This window comes from Cherax quadricarinatus, chromosome 77 (genome assembly GCF_038502225.1).
Source record: "Cherax quadricarinatus isolate ZL_2023a chromosome 77, ASM3850222v1, whole genome shotgun sequence".
Lineage (NCBI taxonomy): Eukaryota > Metazoa > Arthropoda > Malacostraca > Decapoda > Parastacidae > Cherax > Cherax quadricarinatus.
In genome coordinates this window covers 255,371-272,870 of record NC_091368.1, presented here as the reverse complement: position 1 = coordinate 272,870, position 17,500 = coordinate 255,371, and the positions used below count along the sequence as shown (strand labels likewise).

At 36.6% G+C, this 17,500-nt stretch overlaps 2 long non-coding RNA genes across 3 annotated transcripts in view; one reads left to right on the top strand and one right to left on the bottom strand.

Annotated features, from left to right (window-relative positions):
- The window catches only part of LOC128701980 (uncharacterized), a 181,934-nt gene extending 174,982 nt beyond the window's left edge, over positions 1–6,952 (bottom strand). For both annotated transcript variants that reach the window (XR_011394156.1, XR_011394157.1), the window contains exon 1: positions 6,609–6,952. This is a non-coding gene — a long non-coding RNA (uncharacterized lncRNA). The remainder of the gene's footprint in view (positions 1–6,608) is intronic.
- The window catches only part of LOC138854983 (uncharacterized), a 174,819-nt gene that overhangs the window by 94,506 nt on the left and 62,813 nt on the right, over positions 1–17,500 (top strand). The window lies entirely within an intron of this gene.

Here is a 17,500-nt window from a genome sequence, read left to right as displayed (position 1 = left end):
CAGGTAAATCCAGTATTTTCCACCTGACTCTCCATGCTATATATTCTCATTTATACAATTACTCAGATATGTCTGTAACTTGATAGATCCTCTTCTGTGGATGAAATAACGGATCGCATTATACTGCATTAGTATTTAATTTCTCCAGCAACAGTGGAAACTGAAATCTTAATACAGAGAATTCTTCAGCAACTGCTTATCCTGTCTATTAACACAACACGACCTTATGTTCACTAGCGAGCTCCTCCCCACCTGTGAAATCTCTGGCTGTTCCGCCTCACTTGTCGTTAATATACAAGTCTCCATCTTCGTGCATCTGCTTTAGATTTATCAAGACTTAAGGACCGAACCTTTTATCAAGGCTGCGGGACTGATCAACCTAAATCGCCTCTTCACGTCTTCCTCTTTCTCCAGTATTTATTCACTGTTTTAAACTGATGAAGGCACTGGCTGGCGCAAGGTCTTCACAATAAAGATTCGCAAGAGTTGTACAAGTGATTTATTTATCATCAGTGCGAAGTAAATTTTCTGAGACATAAAAATAGGCTGTGAAATCAATTGTGCTTAGGACAACGGGAAGGGAAGGGCGTCAGGAGAATTTGAATATGCTAATGAAGTGGACGGGAAACGAGGCAGATGGAATTCAGTGTGGACAAATGTAAGATAATTCTGGGGCAGAAAATGAATGTCAACTAAGTATTTAGATCTCATTCAAACTTAAATAAAAAGGAAGTATGAGTTCTGGCTGAACACGGAGATTACTTTCTATGAATTCCTAACCCGGAGATTTAATAACTCGGTACTACTCAGAAAGTCAAATATCAATTAGAACCTCTTATGTCTTCCTTCTAGGAGCATCACAAAGCAGTAAAAGAATTCTTAGTTATCTCTTCACTGCTAGATGAACAGAGGCAGTAGTTGTAAAGAGATTTGTCTATTCATAAGAGGATACAAGTAAGAACAGGGAACACTGAGGACCAACTAGCCCAAGCAAGACTAATCTTTCTCATACCAAACCCTTCTCAAATTCTAAAATATTTTTAAATCTGCCAAAAGTGCTAGCTTCAATTATTCTACTTGGCAGATTGTTCCACTCGTTAAAAATTCTATCGCTTAACCAATATTTTCCTATATCCTTTCTAAATCTGAATTCAGTATATCTAACTTAACAACTGGTCCGAGTTTATTTTCCATAGATATTCATGGCATCCTATTTATCTCTTCTTTTAAACCTGTTTTCCACATATATACTTCTCATATTTCCCATTATTCTACATCCTTCAGGGCTCTTGATCTATCTTGGTATGTAAAATTCCATATAAGATTTTAATGGTGTATAAACACCGGTAACGATGCGAATAAAACGCAGTAATTTTAGGACATTTATTAGGGAGATACTTCCCCACCAGGAGGATTTTCAATCTAGTGCAGAGATATGAAGTAGACGCTGTATATAGTGGGTTCACGGTCAGGTGCTGCATGTGGGGACAAGAACTAGTGGATGACTGCGTCAGGTCTGGGCAAGGCGACCTTGGCGAGAACATATGAAATGATAAATCTGCCAGAATTTTGTGTTAGCACCACAGGCGCTGTTTAGAATCTGCTCTTATTGACGCCACAAATATCATGACACGAAATTCTTGATGATTTATGATGCCAGAAGTTCTGGCCAGGGTCATCCTACCCAAATCTAACAGTAGTCAAGTAGCCCAACTCCAACATGAAGCACATGACCTTGTTCCTATTATAAATACTCCTTCATTTCTCCGCACTGGATTGCAAAAAGAAAGTCCCTGCCGAAAAAACGTCTGAATAGATATCATAGTACGTTTTTCGTGCTTTACAAGATTTCTTGTAGAATTGATTAATTTTGTCTTCTCTGAATGTTGTTCAGTATATTTATATCCATTCTCTAATATGGAGACCAGAAGTGGGAAGTATAATGTAAGTAAGGCTTTACCGATAATGCGTTGGCCCATAGAGAAACCTAGGTTAGGTTAGGTAAGGTTCGTCAGGAAACAGGACAAATGTTTCCTGACGCGGGTCTTAGTCAGATGATGACCCGCCTTTGGAGCTTTTGGTCATCTGACCGAGGCCTTCCGCTGGCTTACCGGTCCACCCCTTTAAAAATTATGGTCATATAGAACCATTTTTTATTGTCAATAGAGAAATCTTTGGTCTTCTGCTACTTATACCTTCTTGATATATAGCCTAGTTTGCTAACCTTATTACACAGACTTAGGCACTGCTGTCCTGCTTCAGATTTCCGCTTACCATGCCTCACAGGTTTTATTTTATTTTCTGTTATCATATTCAGTATCATCTATTTTATAAGTGTGAAGGGTTAGTTTTTTTTTTTTTTTTTTTTAATTTCCATTTGCTCCTGTTAATTAAATTACATTTGCTTCATGCGGACCACAACAGTTTGTCCAAATCTTCGTGACTCTATTATATACCTCTCACTATATTATTTGACGTATTTTTGTGCCGTTAGAATATTTATTCATGTTGCTCTTTATTCTCTCATCCAGGTAATTAATATATATTATGCACAAGAAGCCCAGAACTTATTCTTTTGGAACACGACCCATGAGAAATATTTTCCTCCTGTATCATGTACTGCCAATTTCTTTAGCATTTTGTGTGTGGGACTCTGTCAAAAGCCTTACAGAAACCAAAATAATTAACATCGTATTCTTTACCATAATCCTCTACCTCAAATGCTTTATTTAAGACTGTCACTAAATTTGTTAGACAAGAATGACCCTTTATAAATCTGTATTAAGACCCATTAATCAAATTATGCCAGTTAAGGTAGCCTTTTATTATATTGGCTATTAATGGTTCTAATAATTTGCCTACTGCTGAGATCAGGCGTTTTGGACGGTGACATGATGATACGGACTTATCGCTGATCTGAAGAAAGGTATTACTCTAGTTATCCTTCTAAATCTCTGAGACCAGTTTCCAGTAATATGTTGAACAATGCTAGTTAATAGCTCTCTAAATTCCATCATTCTTTAAAAACCCTTGAAAAAAGTTCGCCGGTGCTTGGGATTTATTATGTTATAACCAGTCTAATTCTTGATATTCATGTCCCTAGTGACTGATATTCTTACTCTATTTTCTCCAGACTGGGATATCATTTGTCTTCTTGTGTGAAGACAAACAAGAGATACCTCTTAAGAAGAGAGCGCATTTCCTGCTCATTATCAGTAAGCTATCTTAATCTATTTTTACGTGGGACCATTTTTGTCTAATTTTTGTCGTGTACACTTGAATCCTTCGAATTCTTTTTGGATTCTTGGATGTTGGCAGTTGTGAGTCATCTTTGCATCTTTGTTTACAATAACGCTACTAGTTTACTTGTCTTCATGAATCATAAGTGCCAATGTTACATAATAATAATATCTTTATTTCTACAAGTACGTGTACAAGGTATACAGACCATAGCTGACATCAGTGACATATTACCTAGAAAGCCGCTTGTTATACAGAGCATTTCGGGCAAATTAGGTAAATTTTGCCCCAGGATGCGACCCACACCAGTCGACTAACACCCAGGTACCCATTATTACTGATGGTTGAACATGGACAACAGGTGTAAGGAAACAGGTCCAGTGTTTCTACTCTAGCCAGGCATCGAACCCGGACCCGTCACCGTGTGAAGCGAGAGCTATGCCATCAGGCCACCAGCTCTGAGGAAATAGGGGAAAATCAGTTTGGCTCCATGGAAGAGAAGTATAGTTTTAATTCATTGAATTAACTCTCTCTCCTGCTCCAGCCTCCCACTCCAACCTCCCACTCCAACCTCCCACTCCAACCTCCCACTCCAACCTCCCACTCCAACCTCCCACTCCAGTCTCCCACTCCAACCTCCTATTTCACTCTCCCAGGAGAAGGAGAAAAGAAGGATTCTAGGAAAGAAGATAAGTTAGTAGCTTCCAGTAACATCATTCATAACACTTGTCTGGTGGTAATACCTCCGGATGATACATGCCTTATTAGAACCATCCATAAGGACCACATCAGAATTAAAGGGATGATTAGAGACCACAAGACACATACATTACCTTCCCCCGACACTCATAGCGATGGGTCACGAGAAACATTAATTCAAACCTACTTGATGCAACGGATCACAGCGTTAATCTTCTTGTATATTTCCAGGTATGAATCGTAATATTACATTCATGAGTAAGATGTCCGATATATATATATATATATATATATATATATATATATATATATATATATATATATATATATATATATATATATATATTTATACATAAATATATAATATGTGTGTGTGTGTCTGTCTGTCTTTGTATGCGTGTGTGTCTTGCCGATTAGATAAAACTTGCGATTTTGGCTTAAATAGCAACGCCCTTCTTGCTGAATAAGGCAAGCGAAAATTTGTGAATGCAATAATTTCGCAAAAAATCATTCTGAACCTAACGAAGCAAATATATTTCATTGTGTTTGTTTATTATTAAATTATTGTAAACTCGTCTAAAATATATTTAGCTGGTATAGGCTAAATTAAATTGTACTTGTTATAATAAGGTTAGGTAATTTTTCTAAGGTTCTTCAGGCACAAAATTATTAATTTGTACATTTACATTAATGAAAAAAAATGTATCTTTTAAACGTATAAGAAATTTTTTTGGAAAGGGCTTAATTTTAAACGAGTTCTTACTAATTGGCCAGTTTTAATTATTCGGCACGAGATATATATATATATATATATATATATATATATATATATATATATATATATATATATATATATATATATATATATATATATATATATATGCAATAAGATCACGGTAAACAGGTGATTTCAGAATATGCAAAACAACCACTCTGAAAGAATAGAGAAATTCCAAGCGCTTTCGTGACTACTCACATTATCAAGGAACTATGAAAGTAAAGCATCCAAGGAAGCTATATAAGGGGTCTGGCCAGCACCTCACTATCAGATCCCACAACGGTTAATCACCTGACGCGCGCCGGCCCAACTGGACAGGTCCTTCGCACAACCCACCAACAAACTATTCTACCCAAGAAAATTTTAAAAATTATTTTTTGTCCAGTGTATTATTAAATTCTTCCCAAATTCTATTAATTATAAATGGATCTAATTTATATAAACCAAAGGAAATATTCATATTATTGTCAAAACTGCTTTTTATGAAACAAGATTCAATTATATTCCTGTCGACCATGGACTTCCTTGATACTACTTTCTCAACTTTTTGAAAATCAATTGGATGGTTAAAATCTCTTACATGAATAAATAGAGCACTGGAATCTTGTCCAGTTCTAATGCTATATTTATGTTGTTTTAATCTTAGTTCGCGATTTTTACCAGTTTGACCGTAATAAACTTTATCGCAAATTTTACAAGGAATCTTATAGACACATCCATCAGCATTTTGGGGGGAATTCTTTATCAAAAGTTTTTTTACTGTATCAAGATTTTTGAATACAACTTTATTATTAAAAGTCTTAAGAAGAGAAGGCATATCAACCAAGTGATATGTGAGTAGTCACGAAAGCGCTTGGAATTTCTCTATTCTTTCAGAGTGGTTGTTTTGCATATATATATATATATATATATATATATATATATATATATATATATATTTATATGTATATATATATATATATATATATTATATGTATATATATATATATATTATATGTATATATTTATATATATATATATATTATATGTATATATATATATATATATATATATATTATATGTATATATTTATATATATATATATATATATTATATGTATATATTTATATATATATATTATATGTATATATATATATATATATATATATATATTATATGTATATATTTATATATATATTATATGTATATATATATATATATTATATGTATATATTTATATATATATTATATGTATATATTTATATATATATTATATGTATATATTTATTATATGTATATATATATATGTATATATATATTATATGTATATATATATATATGTATATATATATTATATGTATATATATATATGTATATATATGTGTATATGTGTATATGTATATATGTATATGTGTATATGTATATATGTATATGTGTATATGTGTATATGTATATATATATATATATATATATGTATATATATATATATATATATATATATATATATATATATATATATATATATATATATATATATATATATGTATATATATATATATATATATATATATATATATATATATATATATATATGTATTATATAATTGTATGGGGAAGTGGAACAGAATTCTTCCTCCGTAAGCCATGCGTGTCGTAAGAGGAGACTAAAATGCTGGGAGCAAGGGGCTAGTAACCCCTTCTCCTGTATATATTACTAAATGTGAAAGGAGAAACTTTTGTTTTTCCTTTTGGGCCACCCCGCCTCAGTGGGATACGGCCGGTGTGTTGAAAGAAAGATTATATATATATATATATATATATATATATATATATATATATATATATATATATATATATATATATATATATATATATATATATATTATTGAGAGAGAAAGATACATTATCTTACCTTCACATGGAAGAGCTAGATAAGCTTTGACAGATAATAGTTTCATGTACCTCTTCCAAGCCTCAAAGTTTTTATCTTTTATAACTAGTCTTTGAAATACAAAAAAAAAAGTGTTTTATTTTCACCAATTCTGTCACTTGTGGGATTCCTTAACTAAACTTTGCCATTTAACAAGATATAATTTAATCCCCATAATCACTCGCTCATAAGAAAGCATACAGAGGGATATGTATATAACTTCTTTCTAGTTTGTAAACAGTTTGAGGAACCTAAATGGAGACTGGTAAAAGACGCAAATCTGCATCCGCGAGCGGAGCACACAACACGACCCAACTCACCGACAACCCCAGGGTAACTGAATGCTTGAACGGGGGGGAGTAAGAGAGAGAGAGATAGAGAGAGGGAGAAAGAGAGAGTGAGGCGGGTTCTCCCACCTCCCCTGCGAAGTGTGCTAGAACGCAGGCGCTCTCTAGACCCTTGATTGCCCAAGATAAGAGCCCACGACACAGATCACACACACGACACACTGTCTGGGAAATGTCTGATGAGAGAGCAATGGTGGGAGGAGGAAATATGCTCGGGCTTTTTTCCAGTGGGAATGGTGTTGTATTCAGCGAGATATGACACACAGCTGGTTGTTTGCGAGACCACTAGTGGTCCAGGTGAAGGATTAGGGGCCCACGCAGGATAAATACTTGCTAATCGTACCTCCCACACCCTCATGTTTTTCTACGAAATAGTGTTGTTGAAAGTGGACTTGATAAAGAATACCTTGTCATGGTGTTTTACGTTGCTGTTGGTACAGCTGCTGCTGCTGCTGCTGCTGTGGCTGCTGCTGCTGTTGTAGATGCTGCTGATGCTGTAGATGCTGCTGATGCTCTTGCAGCTGCCGGTGTTGTTGCTTCTGCTGCTGCTGCCGTTGTAGTTCCTGCTTCTGCTGTTGCTGCTGCTTTTGCGGTTGTTGCTGCTGTTGATGCTGTTGTCGTTGTAATTGCTGCTGCGTTGTTTCTGCTGCCTTTGTTGCTGCTGCTGTTGATGAAAATCCTAATTCTCTCTCTCTCTCTCTCCCCTTCTCTCTCATCACTGACACTTTGTGTTCATCTTAGTAAAATACAAACAACTAATCTCCTCCTTCTTTATCAGTCTGGATGACTTGCCGTCGATAGCAGCAAGTTGAGGATGATTGATGCGATGAATGAGTGATGTCTCGGATGATTCCTATCACGGATGATTGATGATAGGAATGGACCCAGGCTTCTTTTGAGTGACAGCTAGAATGTATGGCCCTTCGCCCGAATGATGGATTGAGAGTATGATATTATAGAGGGAATGATTGACTGCACGAGAATAGTTAGAGAATGCTAGTCATTGATACTTCGAGTGTATGGTGTATGTGTATAATGTTTAGCTTCTGTGGTGATGCTGATGTATGATATTGATAGTGAATGAGAGTCTTTGATCACTGATATAGAAGGGGAGTGACTTACAAAGGGACTGAGAGTGAATGAAGAATAAATGATAAAAGGTGAATGTTGAGGAATGTGTTTTTCAGCTTATGCGTGACAATGGAAAATGGCGTTCTAAGACATTATTTATATATGTACTTCACTGGATCATTTAATATATGGAGCTCTAAGTGAAAGACAGAGTAAATAACAACTTGTGTGAATAAATTACTATGAACGTAGAGCATTTACGCCAGTGGTAACGTTTTTTCCCTTTTCCGCTGTGTATTTCGGCAGTGGCCGGGGTGAGTGAAGAGTGGGGAGAGAGCCTTCTAATTTTCTATCCTTGCCTCAGCCACCTGTAAGTATTACATAGTTCTCTAGTGAGATAATAGTTAATGGGCCTCCTCTGTAGATATCAATTTGATCTGAAAAGTCTTCTTCTGTCGGTACATTCCATGTGCTGTCATGTACCAACGGGTCTCTATACTTCCTTGATATCCCATGTACGCACTGTGTGAGTATGTATTCGGTCTCGGGTTTAGTTTTAAATAAATGGAAACTAAGATTCCATTACATGACATTCTAATAAACATAGTAATGGTATTACTGCACTGAGACTAGTGTATAAATAAAACATATATGCATAAATATACTAGCTTGTATACATATACTTTTGCGCAGTCACACAGCTGAGTATTTATCCGCTAGAATAACTAGACTGTATATCCCAGTGTGTGTATATGTCATTCTCAGTGTGTGAATGATCTCTTAATGGGGCAGACTTTTAATAAATAAAAGGCTCTCTGACATAAATGCCTTTGTACTTCCATTTACAGATACATAACCACGTAAAGTGCAACATCTTCCCACATATGTATTACTCAGAGGATTATTTCAGAAGCCCATTTTTGCAGCCAGAAAATCTTTTCACCCAGTCCAGGCCTCCATGTAATCGACCGTTTTATGAATGATGCAAATACAGTTTTTCGTATACTGAGAGATGAAAATAAAATTCAGAACTAGTATACCGAGGGAGTATCAATGAACTTTTGCAAAGCGAAGAGATATACACAGAGTGATATGTCTCTCTGTGTGTATTTACATCAAGAAGTCTGTATTTCCCACTATACTTACGCGATTTGTATGTCTATCGGTGTATGTAAGTATATATCAAGGAAGACACGTATCTTTCAGTGTATATGTAACATGAAAGGTGTGTATCTGTGTATACAAAGAGGGGTGTGTTTCCCCAAGTGTATATCTAATGAGTAATGTATCTATATTATATGTAGTGTGTGTGCGTGCGTGCGTAAAGAGTGTATATTTATGTATGTATGACATATGCACACCAACACCATCCCCTCTAGTGTGTAGTCCGGCCTTCCTTCTCGCTTCAGTGGAACTTGTCAATGGGTCAAGTAAGACCGAAATGTCGTCATTTCTTTTGTTCTCCTCAGTACCAGTTATTTGTGTATTGCTCTAACCACAGTATTGCGATTTTTTATTCTTTATATACCGAAAAGTGTGTATATTTGTGTATTGCTTGGGGCTGGCTATTATATCTTCTGATTTCCTAATACTTGACATCTCAATAAACCTCATACCCCGTATGGGAAGAGGGGAATGGTGGTGGTGCAGGGTTAGCACCAACTGTTGGCCCAAATTTTGAGAAACTGCACCAGGTGACAGACCTGCACTGCGCTACTCTGAGAAAACTTCCCCTCACTCCTTCAGTTCCTACCTTGCAACATTGCATAGCTCCTGATAACACACTGAGAAGTGTGAAAGTACTTGAGCTAAAGATTTCCACCCCACGTAGTTTGTCTTGCATAGTTAAGATCTCCAGTTTGCAATATATATATATATATATATATATATATATATATATATATATATATATATATATATATATCGTGCCGAATATGTAAAACTGGTCAATTAGCAAGAACTCATTTAAAATTAAGTTCTATCCAAAATTTTCTCTTATACGTTTAAAGATATATTTTTTTCATTAATGTCAATGCAAAAAATATCACTTTTGCACCAAAAGAATCTTATAAAACTTAACTAACCTTGTTATAACAAATGCAATTTATTTTAGCCTAACCCAACTAAATATATTTTAAATACGTTTACAATAATTTAATACTAAACAAACACAATCAAATATTTTTTTTTTTCGAAAATTTGTGAATGCAATAATTTCGCAAAAATCATTCTGAACCTAACGAAAAAAATATGTTTCATTGTGTTTGTTTAGTATTAAATTATTGTAAACGTATATTAAAATATATTTAGTTGGGTTAGGCTAAAATAAATTGCATTTGTTATAACAAGGTTAGTTAAGTTTTATAAGATTCTTTTGGTGCAAAATTATATTTTTTTACATTAACATTAATGAAAAAAAATATATCTTTAAATGTATAAGGGAAAATTTTAGAAAGGACTTAATTTTAAATGAGTTCTTGCTAATTGACCAGTTTTACATATTCGGCACGACATTATATATATATATATATATATATATATTATCGTGTGCCTGATAAGTAAAACTTGCAATTTTGGCTTAAATAGCAACGCTCTTCTTGCCGAATAAGGCATGCAAAAATTTGTGTATGCAATAATTTCGCAAAAATCATTCTCACTCTAACGAAAAAAAATATGTATTTCATTGTGTTTGATTATTAAATAATTGTAAGCTTAATTTATTTTCACTTGCCTTATTCGGGAAGAAGAGCGTTGCTGTATAAGCCAAAATCGCAAGTTTTACCTATTCGGCACAACATATGTATGTGCGTTACTTACATCTTTCCATAAAGGGATGTGTTTATCTCTGTGTGAAACAACGAGAGGAGCACCTCTTCAGTGTATACTGGAGAGGTATGTATATCTTTCAGTATATATACATTTTTCCCCTTTTTTTAGAGACTGAAGATTTTATAAAGATGGATTACTTGTAAAAATACAGCTGCAAGTTCCCACATGCACGTGATAGACTTTAAAACCAACACGCTAACTACAGTACTCTCTTTTATTCGCATTTGTAAAATGCAGAACACCGAGCCGATTAGGAACATGCCCCAAAAAAGTGCATTTCTGTCGGTTATACACTGAACATAATATTCTGGAATCCGCTCTCACAAAACATGAAGCTCAGCGCATTGTGAATAAAAAGTTCTGGTTTATTTAAAAGATACTTTTTTTAGTGCACAATTTAGCTCACAGCTTAAAGGGGGATGGTGTTTTCAATCAAAACTTGTATTCTAGGACAAATAGACGAAAATAACAGGAATGCAGCTGGTATGCAATATTTAAAAGAGTGCTAATTTATGTGTTTATACACAAAATTACATTAAATATCTTATCTATAAACGTATAACAGATAACATTTCAAATATGTCTAAAAATGCTTCGAGCCTTTCTGAAACGCTGAGGTTTGTTGAACGTTTGTTGAAAGAAGGGTTAACCTGGAAGGTTAATAACCCTGATAATCAAACTGACTCACGAAATCGTAATGACACGATTGCAAACAAACCATACTACGGGTGAGGTTAGAACGCGCGATCAGAGTCACCAAACTCCAGACCGATGTGTTAACCACTGGGCCAGCCAGCTACAATAAGATTGTAGCTAGTTGGCCTAGTGGCTAACGAGTCGGTCTGGAGTTTTGTGACTCTCTGATAGCGGGTTCTAACCTCACCCGTGATGTTTTTTTTTTTTCAGATAACCAAATAAAATGAATCAGACTTATTTTCACTGGGGTTCGTCTTGATCTCTTTCCCAGGATGCGATCCACAAGAGTCGACTAACACACAGGAACAATTTTATGGCTGAGTGAACATGTTCAGCATGTGTTAGGTGAATAAAAGTAGCAGGTGTTAGGAGACTTGTCAATACGTCTGTTTACTCTTGGATATCGAACCCGCGATCTCTTCCGTTGTTAGCTGAGCGATGTACCATCTGCATTATCCACATTTGGACGTAGGTTAAGGTACTTTTGAATGTTTTATCTCAAATTGTTTTACAACTAAATACTCTCAAAGATTAATCTTAGAAAATAAATGCATTGATAATGCCTTTTTCATTATTTTGATCTGTGGTTAGAGATGAAACCTCAAGAAGTGCCATGCATATTATTTTTTGTAATATTATGAGGACATACTAACATCTCATATATTAAAGACATTCAAAGATTCCTTATATAACTCGTATTAAATTAGCTGTGATTTATGCTACAGTTTATTTTATATAGAGCTGTGTTTATAGCTGTGTTTATAGTGGGACAAAGTCTAGTTAGAACTGGTGTCCGTGAAGTTCACCTACGGTTTGTGACATTTTTATTCTCTTGTCGTAACTAAGCATGGAGAGTGTGCAGCTCTGCTGATCACATGAATTCTTCTTCTTCTTCTTCTTCTTCTTCTTCTTCTTCTTCTTCTTCTTCTTCTTCTTCTTCTTCTGCTGCTGCTGCTGCTGCTGCTGCTGCTGCTGCTGCTGCTGCTGTTATAACTAAGGTTTCTAGCATCACCACCTTCTGTTGTCATGCCATTAACATACACAACTCTACCAGAGGTACGACAAGTATACATGACAATTGCTTTAACCGCGACACTCTCCGGTAACATGTACGACACAAGTTGCTGCTCCCGGCACGACCTTCTCTCTAACGACAACCCCCAGGCTGAGGCACGATAATAGCCGGCAGTGAAACATAGCCTTGATAAATATACCCGTGGTTATGAGACTGCAACCTGACATCTACTAACCTCAGCTCACCTCACTGGCTTTACTTTCTCCTCTCTCTCTCTCTCTCTCTCTCTCTCTCTCTCTCTCTCTCTCTCTCTCTCCTCTCCTCTCCTCTCCTCTCCTCTTTCTTTCAATTTACCTAAGTGATTGTTGGTATTTTTATACCCTTTTACTCTCAAGATCTGATTATATTACGTACGAGGGTTTCCTGGGTTGCCACAACTGGTTCTAGCTTTTGCCTCTATTCGTTTGTCAAAAACTTCTTCAGAAAAAGTGTGGATTACCTCTAGACGAAGTCGCTGGACTCTGCCTTCCAAGTCAAGGAGTTTGTCAAGAAGACTCAAATTATAATCACTAAGAATTACTGTAATTTCGTGTCTCAAGCCCTAATTAAGCCAGAAGGATATACCAGAGCTCTTCGGCAGCTGTCTTATTTTAGAGAAGAGGTATAACTTAAAATCAACTTTTCATATACTTCTAGAAATTTTACCTAGACGGATTCTGTCAGAAAAAGGAAAAAATAAACACTCAGACATTACATAGGGAAACGATCCTAGAATCTTGGTCACGCCATATCTACCCGTTGGTGTGACTAAGGTCCCAGGACCCAAAAATTCATTAAAATGCCCTAGTGTTTGCATTTTAAGTTTTTTTCCCCAGCTACTTGTCGATTTCACGGGTTATTTTTGCCAGATTCCGGTCAGTTCCTTTAGCCTCTATATTGTTCTTGCAGCTCTTCAAGTATTCTGTAATATATAGCACCATCCCACCTTCATCATTATTTATGCCAAAGAGGAACAATTTAGACTCTTGTGTGTGGCGTTCAGCAGGTGTGTCCCGACTCTTCAGATTAAACCATTTCTCTGCTATTGTAACAACAACGATGCTCCTTGCACATGCAGTTAGTGTTAGCCCACTTACCTTGTTTCTGGTTTCATGATTATTTATATAGTAAATTCTTAGAAAGTTTTTCTCCTGTATTAAGATGAAATATTTAAAATTCGTAATATTTTCAAGGATTTTCATTGCCCATATTAATTGATTTCACGTGATCATTAATTACTACATCTGAAGACAATAGCAAATGCTCGATACTACGCTATAAAGTATAACGTGTGTCATCGTACGGCCATTGACGCGGCGTACAGACACAATACCACAATCAGAAGATTAGTAGTAACAACGGAGCCCATTGACAACATTGATAATTGTGTGTATTTCCTGCACTAAAAGAAATGTCAGTGAACAAATATATGTCCGTGTATGTATGAACAGTAAAGGTATAATTAAATAAGGAAATATAATTTATCTAATGGTAATTAAATTTTTGCTCGAAAATTAGCGCAAAGACAATAATCACTTTAATAACATGCTTAGCAGTAATATGGCAAGAAGGGAAACTATTTGGTGTCAAATGAAGCAAAGTCAGTAGTTACCAATTCATGGTCAGGTCAATGTATATTAGATTATATCTCTTCATGCTGACAGTTAACTCATGACTTATTCCCCATGAGAACCACGTGTTATTTCGCCATGATACTGGTTCCTCGTCTTCGCCAAAATGAGATTTTTCTAATATATCTATATATATATATATATATATATATATATATATATATATATATATATATATATATATATATATTTTATCACACTGGCCGATTCCCACCAAGGCAGGGTGGCCCGAAAAAGAAAAATTTTCACCATCATTCACTCCATCACTGTCTTGCCAGAAGGGTGCTTTACACTACAGTTTTTAAACTGCAACATTAACACCCCTCCTTCAGAGTGCAGACACTGTACTTCCCATCTCCAGGACTCAAGTCCGGCCTGCCGGTTTCCCTGAACCCCTTCATAAATGTTACTTTGCTCACACTCCAACAGCACGTCAAGTATTAAAAACCATTTGTCTACATTCACTCCTATCAAACACGCTCACGCATGCCTGCTGGAAGTCCAAGCCCCTCGCACACAAAACCTCCTTTACCCCCTCCCTCCAACCTTTCCTAGGCCGACCCCTACCCCGCCTTCCTTCCACTACAGACTGATACACTCTTGAAGTTATTCTGTTTCGCTCCATTCTCTCCACATGTCCGAACCACCTCAACAACCCTTCCTCAGCCCTCTGGACAACAGTTTTGGTAATCCTGCACCTCCTCCTAACTTCCAAACTGCGAATTCTCTGCATTATATTCACACCACACACTGCTCTCAGACATGACATCTCCACTGCCTCCAGCCTTCTCGCTGCAACATTCATCACCCATGCTTCACACCCATATAAGAGCGTTGGTAAAACTATACTCTCATACATTCCCCTCTTTGCCTCCAAGGACAAAGTTCTTTATCTCCACAGACTCCTAAGTGCACCACTCACCCTTTTCCCCTCATCAATTCTATGATTCACCTCATCTTTCATAGACCCATCCGCTGACACGTCCACTCCCAAATATCTGAATATATTCACCTCCTCCATACTCTCTCCCTCCAATCTGATATCCAATCTTTCATCACCTAATCTTTTTGTTATCCTCATAACCTTACTCTTTCCTGTATTCATTTTCAATTTTCTTCTTTTGCACACCCTACCAAATTCATCCACCAATCTCTGCAACTTCTCTTCAGAATCTCCCAAGAGCACAGTGTCATCAGCAAAGAGCAACTGTGACAACTCCCACTTTGTGTGATTCTTTATCTTTTAACTCCACGCCTCTTGCCAAGACCCTCGCATTTACTTCTCTAATACATATATATAATATATATATATATATATATATATATATATATATATATATATATATATATATATAATCATGTATGTATTATTGTAACCACTAACAAGTAGTATTTAATCAATAACAACACTGCGACTAGCCGGCGGATCGAACCCACGTTGTTTTAGCCCGCCTCATGGTGAGCGAAAATTCACGACGCTCTAACCCACTGGACCATACAATCCTACAAGAATAACGTACCCAGCAGAGCTAGGTGTTGTACCGTGATCCGAGGATATACGATGGTGTTGGTGCCTCAGAGCTAATTTCATTCTCTTCCCGGTTTGGTGTACTAGCCTCCACAAGCAGTATATACAGTATAACCACGAACAGGTTGTATTTAATCAATAATAACACTGCGACTAGCAGGGGGATCGAACCCACGTTGTTTTAGCCCGTCTCATGGTGAGCGAAATTTTTCGAGACACTAACTCACGGTCAGAGAGTCGTGAATTTAGGTATTTACTCTTATTCTTCTACGTTTGTGTTAAGATTTTCCTTCTTTCCTGAAGACGGCCTTCTATTTTCCTGCTGACTTTCTTGTATTATAAGTTTTAACTTCACTTTGAAGCCTTAAATGAGTAAGAGTCGTATAGGATCTTGGGAAAGGGAGATGATCAGGCTTGATCCGAGCATCGGTTCCTCGGATCAAGAACCTTTCACAAGCTTTAAGGCCCCACTGTCGCAGAGAAATAGTCCAGTAGTATTGACTGGGTGAGTTTCATCGTATCTGGGTGTCTGGTTCTCTTATTCCTTGTGTGTGTAAAAAGTGCATTTCCGCCCAGCGCGTTGATCCCGACTCCTCGATGAAATATTCACTATATCCTGACGTGCGCTCACCGTGATGCAACACCAGCCACTGAGATAACCTCCAGCACCGTCCTCTCTGCTTCTCGGTCTTACGTTACAATAATTTTCATGTGTGTTTAGGTAGGTCAAGAGGTCTTTAGATATCCTGAGAATCAGCTTTCTAGTAGTTGCTAGCAACTGTCTGCGAAGCCTAAGCTGCTTGTCTTCACGTCATTAAAATTGATTCAGAACATGTCTAGAGAAAGAAAGTGAGAAATGGAATAGGGAAAGAGAAGATAAAAAGAGTATAGGAAAGATAAAAATACAGTGATATAATGTGTTACCTTGCTGTAATATACAGGGCTAGTATTCTCAAAATCACTCGGCTCAATTACGCGGACAGCTATAAAACAGTACGCCGCAAGACGGGCAGCCATCGATATAATTAATTTTACTAAGCTTTCATATGGATATCACATTCCTCCCGTGACTTACCTTCAACTGGAACATGCTCCAACAGTTTAAACATCCAGAGATGTGGACACGTAGTTACCTTCGCATTTATGGTTTGACAGACACCGAAAGGCAGAGACAGAGATAGAGAGACAAGAGTAGGAGAAAAATAGTGAAATTGATGCTGGGGGAAGGAGAGGAGAAGTGGAGAGAAAGAAAGCAAATGAATAACATGCACTGAAAGTGCACATGACAGCAGAGGCTGAAGTGTGGTGAGGAAAGGTGTGAGGGAAAGAAGGGAGGAGGGAGAGAGGGAGGGAGGGAGGGAGGAAGAGAGGGAGGGAGGAAGAGAGGGAGGGAGGAAGAGAGGGAGGGAGGGAGAGAGGAAGGGAGGGAGGGAGAGAGGGGAAGGCTACAAGAGGAAGGAGAGTTAAAAGAAAAGGATAAAAATATTCATGGTGAGATACGACCTTCTCTTCCAGTTTATGAACTAATTCTGCCATTTCTTTACTTCCTGTTTTACTAAGTTCCCACAAGAGCACCTCTGTGAGTATATCACCCAGGTATGATGGTATATCACCCAGGTATGATGGTACATCACCCAGGTATGATGGTACATCACCCAGGTATGATGGTATATCACCCAGGTATGATGGTACATCACTGAGGCATGCTGGTATATCAC